The sequence below is a fragment of the Lactuca serriola genome, chromosome 2, assembly GCF_051521515.1.
Source record: "Lactuca serriola cultivar US96UC23 chromosome 2, Lser_US96UC23_V15, whole genome shotgun sequence".
NCBI classification, from domain to species: domain Eukaryota; kingdom Viridiplantae; phylum Streptophyta; class Magnoliopsida; order Asterales; family Asteraceae; genus Lactuca; species Lactuca serriola.
The window spans coordinates 11,115,886-11,122,500 of NC_136409.1; positions in this window are offsets into that span (position 1 = coordinate 11,115,886).

Sequence of the window (6,615 nt, forward strand, 5' to 3'; positions counted from 1 at the left end):
AGGAAAAGGAATTACACTAGATCTTGGCAATCGCACTCCAACAAGCTCGACAGGGAGAGAAAGAAGAGAAGGAGAAGAGGAAGTACAACGAAAAGGGTATGAAATAGGTTGCTTGTAGCGATTTCGATTGCTTATTTGGTTGGGATTACCAGCCGACTTGCCTGACCAAAGAATAAGATAAAAAGAAGAGTTCCCGCCTACGGTTACATGCCCATTTAGAGCTATACCTGGAGTCGAGCTAACTGCATAAGAAAAGGGGAACTTTCCTAAAAATCCTAATAGCAATTAACCGCATTGGAAACGACGAATCACACTCTGAAAGGAGGCACCCTCCCTTATTTCGTTACGGTCGAACCTCGCCTTTCTTCCTTCCTCTCCTGTTGGTCGACCGTCTTCAAACCTTCACTCCAATACTTTCGAACAACTCTCATACCCTTAGCTCATAAGCTAACTAAGAGCATGCCTTCGATCCGGCGTGAACTCTTTGCATTGCCTTTAGAGTAGATGTAGTAGATTGAGATATCTCGACAACCGTAAGAGATTAAGGTTCCAACCTGGGATTGTAGTTCAATCGGTCAGAGCACCACCCTGTCAAGGCGGAAGTTGCGGGTTCGAGCCCCATCAGTGCCGATGCCGGATTCAAAAAAGACATCAATTCCTCTCTACATTTTCTGTGGACAAAGAGTAGGATCTAATTTCCCAGCAGGAGGATCCTTCTTTCGTTTCTCATTTCTCATCGGACAAATAAAGTAAAGGAATCCAAATGACAATAACTAGTAACGGGGATAGACATATGTAGATTGGTACAATCGGGGGTATCACCATATTCAGGATTCAAAGAGATACCGTACTGGTCGAGCTTTTTTCGATTGTTCCTCCTGGTCCATCGAATAGAAAATTTTGTGGTATATCGTATAATAAGATCAAGGTTGCACGTGAATCTGACTCTAAAATTTTTAGGAGCCTCTTGCTTTTGGTGAATTACCGGTGCTTAATGCAATAACCGGTGAGCAGACTTGCGACGTGATTACACCATTGCGGACGTTCGGGTATGGATTACTAGAGTGAAGGGATTGGCGTGAACCAGAGTGTGCTTCAAGACCATCTTTCTCTCAAGAAAAACAATGAACAGGGGATGACCTCGAACCCGAGTCTCATCAATCTCAATGTCTACGGGTCCACAACCCGATTGAAAAAAGTTTAACATCCTGAACGAACTTCTTTCCTTAAACCCTCGTAAGGTATCTCTATCACTCGTTACGCCGAATCAATCAACAAGCAACCATAATTTTCTATCTTCAACGCTTCAGGCAGGTGGCCTAGCTAACACAGCAAGGACTTACACCATATACTCCGTGCCCCTAATAGATGTGGAATTAGACTTTCTCTCTACTCTTTTCTTTAGACGGATATCGAACTCCTTCTTGGATTCAAACAATGTGGGAATAAAGAGTATTAACATAAAATATTTCATCTTTCCTTGATGCGCCAATAAATAGTCCTGACTTTCCTGAAAGCTTACTGAGGTGCGACGCCTGATTGTGAGTCTCATAGCCATACAAGAGCTTGGAATTACACCCTAGAAAGAGTTAGTCAAAGCCTTCCTTTCGCCCTCGCTTTCCTTCATCTCATGCATCTGGGGAAGGAAGCGAAGCTCTTTAAGTAAGAGTTAGCACCTATGGAAAGGAGATTTTAATCTCTTTGTGGCGGGATAAGCTGTGATCTTATTCCTAACTTGGGATATTAATTAAAATAACATCACTCATTGGCAAAGCATGAATTAGCCTTTGAGTTGTGGCTTCTTGTTAATCTTTCACTATCTGACCTTTCATTTCAGGTTCTCTTCTCTTAGTCTTCCATGGCCCATTCCTCTAAAAATGACTTTTTAATAACCTAATAAGAGATCTATTACGCGCATCATCTCATAATCTATTTTCTTGGAAGGAATTAGCTAACTAGCCTAGCTGACAAGGCATGGCATGAATGGCAGGATGTTAACTCGACTCGCCCTTGCCTCTACGGGATTACTACCTTATATAAAAAAATAGAAAGCACCAAAGGTAAGCAGTTCCCAGTCGAAAGATAAAATTATTCTTAGCAGTTAAACAAGTGAATGGAATTTTTTTCCCCCTATTGGTTGACTAGGCTTCCCCAGTGTCATCATCGACCCGCTCCTGCACCATCTCATCCTCAGTGAATTAAAAAGGGTGCTTGTGCTTCTTAAGTAGCATTTACTTACCTTCTTCATCGAAGGCTTCCATTGCTATGGAGTTGTTCTATCTAATATGGCATTATCACGTGCGACAAGTGTTTCTGCCTCATCCCTACCCTGATGGCTATAGTCTAGCCGAAATGACTTATCTATTTAGTAGCTGAACCAAAGACAAAGTAAGCCCCATCGCTCTCACTACAACCTTTCACTTTAATCGGGCATAGGCCGTCTTTCCTAATTCATCTACTGGTCTTATCTTACAAGCACATGAATGAGAGAAGGACTTCCGGGCTTGACTTTCTCACATAAAAACTTCATTAGTATAGATCTTTAGCCCGTTCTGGGTCTTTAACCAAAACTGGGACTAGGCATGGAAAAGCTCGATCAACGTCCTTCTCTCCCGAGGTTTGAAATGTGGAGGTACCTTTACCGTCACCTGCTAGCTTTGTCCGCCACGGGTTAGCGACATAAAGTGCGAATAAAGGTTCATCGGGAAATTTTCTTCAACAACTAAAGCCCTTATTATCCCAGCCTCCAAAGGAAGTAAAGACTACAAGTCCCTATGGAAGCTCCTTGCCCACTTCTTGGCATCTGCCTTTATTATGTTTCATGTCCGCAAATCGTATTCATGTCCGACCCCCCTTCTCTGTTGGCAAATCGACTTCAGCTCCTGTACTTCTTTCTTTAGGGTCGTCTAAGCAGTCTTAAGTTCTTGAAATTCGGCTCCTTTTGAAGCGGAGAAAGGGTGAAAGCTAATAAGAACTTTTTTCATAACTTACTTGGAAAATGAAACTCATGCCTTTCTTTCATCAATTACTTGCCTCCTTCTGCTACTATTGATTCAATTCCAAAGATGGAGGAAGAGAAAACAGACTGAAAAGGATAGGAAGGAGACTCGACCTTAGGGAGATAAAATCCTTTTTTCTCAATTTCTTCTAGTTAGTAGTACCTACCGGATGAATTACTTCCCTTAAAGGCCTACCTTCCTTGGCACATAGATTAGCATTATTCCCGTTGCCTTAGATACGGAAAGCATGTCAGACTGTAGAGTGGGCTTTCTACAATCGGGGGCGACTCACCTTCATGCGGGGCTACCTAGCCACCATGGAAGAAAAACCTTCCCCCATTGTCCATTTGAAGGGCGCTGACTTTCATTATCTGGGTATTTTCGAGGGGTGAAAGGTGCATGTGGGTTTTTCGTACGCGGCTTAAAGCAAGCATTTCAAGAATTTCTTAATGTATAGCTAGATGGTCTCCGCCGTCGAGGACCTATAGATAGAGACCACGAGGGGAGAAGAACATCATCAAGTTCCTTTTTTCCGGGATTTTGGCTACCTATAGGCGAAAGAATTCTACTTTTATCGGCTGACTATTCATAGGCGAACGAATTAGGCTTTTGAGAAGGACTAAACAGTAATCTCAGTGAAACGTGAGAGGCTCATTGCGTACGAGTTTCAATAGTGAGAGCTAAGCTAGGAACGGGGAAGGATGAGCAGAGAGGGAAGGAATTTGTAACTGAACTTGACTTACCTATAGAAGGAACGAATTAAAGGGTTCAGGTTTCTGGTTGAATAGCTATCCCTGCCTTCTAGCATTCATGCCTCATCTTTCAGATTGATCTAGCATTCCATACCGGATTTCTAATATCTCTATCTTTTTGATCTGGATTCCGTATCTATCTTTCTCATATTTGACTGATTTTGTATGCTCATGCCTAATCCTCTTGATTAGACTATCTATGCCTATCTTTCAATCCCGATTTGATATCCCTCTCTAACCTCTTCAACGCATGGGAAACCTAAAAAAGCAGAGGAGAGGCTAGCGGCGAAAGCAGATTGATAGGGGGTCACCCGACTCTTTCTAACTAAAGGTCGGCGTATCCTATCACCTAATCTTTCTAAGGAGCGAGAGCATGTGAAACCTCTCGAATTGAACTAGGCCTTCTGAAGAATACCTTGCATCGTCTAACTGCCCCCGCTAAATCATGATTGAATGTCTCATTTTCCTCTTTTTTCTTTCTCGTCTTTGACACCATTCGTCTGATCATGGCTAAGACTCACTAGCATTCTGTTTGCCAGCAGGCTCCCACTTGCTGGTTCCAGGCTTGCTGGCCTATAATCCAGATTGATCTATTCAGATTGAGGAAACACCGAGTTCAGGTCTTCTTTCTATGCCCCAACTGGAGAAACTCTGAGATTTCTCACTATTCGTATGAAAATGGGGAAACACTCTTTCTTAGACTCAAATCCTTCTTTTTTTATGCCACGGACTCCCCAAACGGACTTATAGCAGCAATACCAGCCAAAACCTCTAATGAGACCTATCCATCGTACTATCACTCTCCGCTATTAGAGAGGCTTTTCACCCACATGTGGGTCATCCTTCTCTAATACCTGCTATAGGCAAGCTAAAATAAGGTTCCACCCTCATGCTTTAAGCCTATAATAGAAAGGGTATAAAGAGGTATCCTTAACGTGGGTTTTACCTAGGTAAAATAGAATTCTATTGGGATCAAAATCCCCTTACATGTATTGGATGAAAGGTCCTAAATCCTAGCAAAGTCATTCTTCACTGTTTTTCCCCTTACCTTCTCTATTTTTCCCCTTACCTTTGCCTCTCTTGAAAGCCTCTGGCCGGGGAGATGTGGAACATTCTTTGCCTCATCTTTCATGCCTACCTACCATGCTAATCAAGATGGAAGATCTCATTTCGACTTTGAGTTTGGAAACTTCCCTAGCTGAAATGGGTAACATGTTCTGCTGCTTGGACTGACTCTTACTATTGGAAACATATGCTCCCTCACGGTTTGGGCCCTTCCTTTCGTTTGATAGCATGCACCTTCTTAGAATAAGGCTAGGAGCTATTCTCTAGTGATGGCTGCCTTCACCATATGAGTTGGGTCTTTGCTTGGAAAAAAGGCTTTCACTATAGAAAATTCTCAAGTAGATGCTCCCTAAATTGGTTGCTCTTTCGAAATCAATGGTTGCTAGGAATGGTTTTGCTGTCTAGCTCTTGCAAGCAAGGCGTGAAGAGATTCTCTTGAGCTCTAACCGGCTAAACCCGCTTTGGTGGCCCGCCCCAAGTCTTGCCAATAGCTGACTTCTTTGCTAGATGATATCGAATAGTACGACTAGAGTTCAATCCCTTAGAAAGTCATAGTACAACTACAGGGAAAGAGATCTGAAAGTAGCCTTTTACCCCGTTATTCGATGGTGAATGCAGCCTAGCTCTCCCTATTCAATAGGCTAAGCCTATCCCTTTGCCGTAAAGCTAAGACAGAACTCAGCTAGGACCGAAGAGAGGATTGCCAACCGGATGAAAACCGAAGAGAGCATTGCCAATTTCATTCCAGTCTTTTCTCAATTGAGAAGTCAACCACTAGGTCAATCCTTCCCTTATATCATATCCATTTTACACAATCTTTGTTGAAATAGTGTAAATAGTGCGAGACTTTCAAATAATGAAATCTAAACCAACTAGTTCAGTCAGATACCGGCTAAGCAACCTCTAAAGCAGCTATCGGAGCAGTAGCAACTTGAAATTCGCATACCAAAGACGATGGAATTCCCTACTTTCTAATGCAATACGACAAAGCTTAGGGAGTCAGCTATTCCAACATCAGTCATTATAATGGAATATCTGGAATATCGAACTAGGACTTGAAAGACTTTCTTTCTTTATATTCGAGTCAATGACATACCAGAAATCTCGAACAGTAAATGCTATACCGGAAATGCGATATCTAAAGTCAATCTTAGTGAATTCTGTACAAAGCAGTCCAACCAAAACCTAATAGTATATCAGATCTATCCTATAAAGGTAGTCCAACACAAGGAATCGATACTACGCCTTCGACCTTTGAGAAGTTACTTTGTGTAATGGGATTTCGCCCTTGTACAATTTCTTCATTTTAGATAGCTAGAGCTAAGCCTGGACCTTTCAGTCAAGTGCCTTGCCTTCCTTGCCTATTCATTTAGTCCTACAATTGAAATACCTTTTTGAATTCCTTCCCAGTCCACTTCGAAAGTTACTTTGTTCAGTCGATAGATGCAATGTTGCGATGGATAAATCTCATATGCTCTCCAACTTGCAAGACCTTCTCTTCCCCCTCTTGGAAACAGGCTAGCGATGAGGAGAAAAGTCGCCCAATGTATGGTCCAAATTTCAACATGCCACCTACACGACTCACTACATAGGTTTAAGGAAAGCAGTATACTCATGACCAGGCACATCAGTAAGTCGGAACTCTTTCTCTTAAGGTGCGGAGCGAACTGTCGGACTAGGAGCAGCGATTTCTTTTGTTAAAGAATGAGTTCTTCCTCTAAATAGATGGCAAGAATCTATTCTTGGTGGTAGGGCATGGTTAAACTTTTAGTAGGCATAGAGTAGAAGAAACTGATCGA